The sequence below is a fragment of the Chrysochloris asiatica genome, unplaced genomic scaffold (genome assembly GCF_000296735.1).
Source record: "Chrysochloris asiatica unplaced genomic scaffold, ChrAsi1.0 scaffold00024, whole genome shotgun sequence".
Lineage (NCBI taxonomy): Eukaryota > Metazoa > Chordata > Mammalia > Afrosoricida > Chrysochloridae > Chrysochloris > Chrysochloris asiatica.
Genome location: NW_006408542.1, coordinates 10,470,254 through 10,473,751, shown reverse-complemented (window position 1 = coordinate 10,473,751; position 3,498 = coordinate 10,470,254).

Sequence of the window (3,498 nt, the reverse complement as noted above, 5' to 3'; positions counted from 1 at the left end):
CTTAGAGCCATCAGAAGCTTTAAAAGGAACAAAGTCTCCTTGAGAACCAACAAAGGAAGTGAAGCTCTACCAAAATCTTGATTTCAGACTTATAGCCTCCAGATACTAGTTTGTTGTTATTGTTAAGTCCTGTTGAGTCACTTTAGACTCATAGCAAGCCTATGTAGGGCTTCAAAGGGATGCTGATAGATTGGAACCACCCGCCTTGCAGTTCAAACTGACCTTGAGGTTGAGTGCTTATCTATGGCACCACACCTAAAAGGGTGCCTTCTTATACTAACATTTCACACATATGTTTGTGAATTACACCTGGGCCTCTACAGGGGTTTTATGTTTTTATAAATAACTGCTTTCAGCTAAGGGAGCCAGTCTGGGGCTTCCTTGCTGATAAAATAGATCTCTCTCTCTTTTTAAGATTCTGGTCTATTTGACTGACAGTTCATCTTCAAAGAATTGTGACAGCTCTAAGTAGTAGTGCCAGATTTGGACTTGGAAATATTTTATTCCTTTACCCTAATCTCCAACATTCCTCCCAAAACACCCCAGAGGAAGTAATGTTTTAATGAAATAACATGCCTTGAAAATGAAATTTTGAAACAAACCAGTTATGTCCCCCTCTTCCCCTTCACACTAGATTCTCACTCCCAAATCCCTTCTGAGTAAAGTCTGAAACTGACATTGACTTGTATCAGTCAAGATGGTCAACGTCCGAGTTTCACACCCATCTTCTCATGATAAAACACACCTATTTGGTGTTCTGATTTCTGAAGTCCTGCTTATGAGTTTGATAAAGCTTCATTATTTTCATTGTTACTATTCATAAATGATAGCTACATTTTGTTTCGTCTTCAACCCAGTGTAACCAAGACTTGAGTAATGGTGGCAATCTAGACAAAAACACTGTTGTGGTAGTGGTAGTATGAAACACGTTGTAATATTCAAATCACATTGTATTTCTTGTTGTGTGTTGCAGAATCTATTTCAACTCACAGAGTAGGACTGTACCGTAGAGTGTTCCAGGCTGAAATCCATACAGAAGCGGGAAGCCAGGTCTTTTCTTTCATGGAGCAGGCTCCAACAGCCAAAGTTTTCATTAACAAATGAGTGCTTCATCACTGTGCAACTGAGGTTCCTTCAAATCACATTAGATATTGCTTGTTATAGCCATTGCTTATACTGTCGGACAGTGGAGACAGCAAGACTTCATAGGATGGAAAAAATGATCACTATACAGAATGTGAATTGATAATGGGTGCATTGATTTGCTCTCCTTGTACCCACTGCATTACTTTTAAAATGATAATATCTGTGTATTAAAACTGATCTACTTTTTAAATTTAAGTCATTATTATTATTTTGAACATTAAACCATTGTGCTAAAATTTATGGTAGGTGCTAGAGTTATAAAAGTAAGCACACTCTCTATACCCTAAGACATAGCTGATTGGTTACCATGCAAAACTGGTAAGCCCTGGAAAGGTATGTGAAAGTGCCCTATAAGCAGAAACCTGTACTAGAACAGCGTAAGATGGCTCATGCATCTAACTATATACTATGTAAGACACAAAGCTATCTGGTCTATAACATCCATACCTATGTAGTGATACTGTTACTACTTTCATTGTGAATATAAATGGGAAGTAGGAGTTCTAGAAGAAATGGGCTGGACAACTTTCAAGCCCTGTAGAGTTTTGTTTAGCAGGTCTCTTAGTTATCTACTACTGCTATAATAGACATACCATAAGTGTGTGGCTTAAAAGAACAGATTTTACTTTGTCATGGTTTCGAAGGCAAAATTCATGTTCTTGCTCTAGGGAAAGGTTGTATCTCTGTTGACTCTGGAGGGAAATTCTCTTCCTTTTCTTTTGTAGCTGTGGCATTTCTTGGTTCCTTGGTGATCTTCACGTGGCATCTATCCCCACCCAGCATTCAGCCCTCCTCCTCCCCCAAACCCTCCCCACCATCACACTTTTGTTTGTGTTTGCTTTGAATATAACCTGATCTTTTTATAACTCAGAAGTTTAGGAAAAGGGGGATTATATCTACAGTTACAACAAACCCCAGCCCAAACCATTTCTTTCACATTGATTCCAATGGGTATGAGCCCCGTAGGATAGGGTAGATTTCCCTACATCATTTCCAAGGTTGTAATATTTGCGAAAGCTGACTGCCACATCTTTCTTCCATGAAGTGGCTGGTGGTTTCTAACTGATGACCAGTCACTTAGCAGTTGAGTATTTAACCACTGTGTTACCAGGGCTCCTTTCTACAGATGTAAAACATAAAAGGAACTTCAAAATTTTACTCAAAAAATGGAATTAAAAGATAATGGAATTTTTCCAGGAAGTTTTTAAGTTCCCTGGTATTTTGGGGACAAAATTCAATACACAATATCAGGGATCCCCTAATCTCAGCGAATTACACGTTCTCTTCTGCTACAATGCATGTTTATTAGGTACAAATTACTTCCTGTGTAACTGGCAAATAAGGAAAGCATTATGTTTGTTCTTTCATATTTCCTAGTTCATCAATGGTCTTAAGTGATCAGGACCAACACATGTAACAATGAAAAGACATGTTAGTATGTGAAAATCTCAAGAAATATACAGAAGAAACTTCCTCAGTGTAAGTAACATCTGGTTTTAAATACTGACTTCAAGAACTGCTATGAGATGCTACTAGCTAAAGTGGCAAGTGCAAGTGAAGAACCCGTGATAACATTCTGGTCTGTATCAAGACAATGGATTAACAAAGACAGCTGTATCTTAATCAGATCTGGATAACAATCTAGAATGAAAGAAGAGTAAGTTCCTGATTTAGGCAGCTTAATTTCTGTGCTAAAAGTACGAGATTGCGGTATTTCTGTCAATAATCTGATTCCAAAATTTCATAGTTTTTAGTGGTCTTCTCCAATTCTATTTTTCCATAATCTCTGTGATTTTTCACAAGCACATATATAGTATGGAAAGTACCTGACCACTGTTTTTCCTGAGCTGTGTGCACTTTTATTAAGTGGTGGAAAAGCACAGAGGCATGAAGGGTATGTTCTTATTCTGACTTAATATTCAAATTAAGTGGTACAGTTTAATAGTGTTTAGTTCCACTTAGTGGGAGATTTATGGTGACAAAATGACAGCCAACTATTTTGATCCAATCAGTTTTTTGTTTTGTTTTTTTTTCAAATGTGATTGTATGTCATGAAAAAACTTTTTGTAATTAAAGCATCTTATTTGTTTCTATTCCACAGTCTGTCCCTGGCCTTGTTTTGGCTGATGATATGGAACTTTTCCACCATCTCTTTCCACACATGTAGTCAATTTGATTTCTGTGTATTCCCTCTGGTGAGGTCCATGTGTATAGTCATCTTTTAGTTGTTTAAAAAAAGTTATTTGCAATGAATAATTCATTGGTCTTGCAAAATTCTATGATGTGATCTCTAGCATCATTTCTATCACAAAGGCCATATTTTCCAACCACTGATCCTTCCTCTTTGCTCCC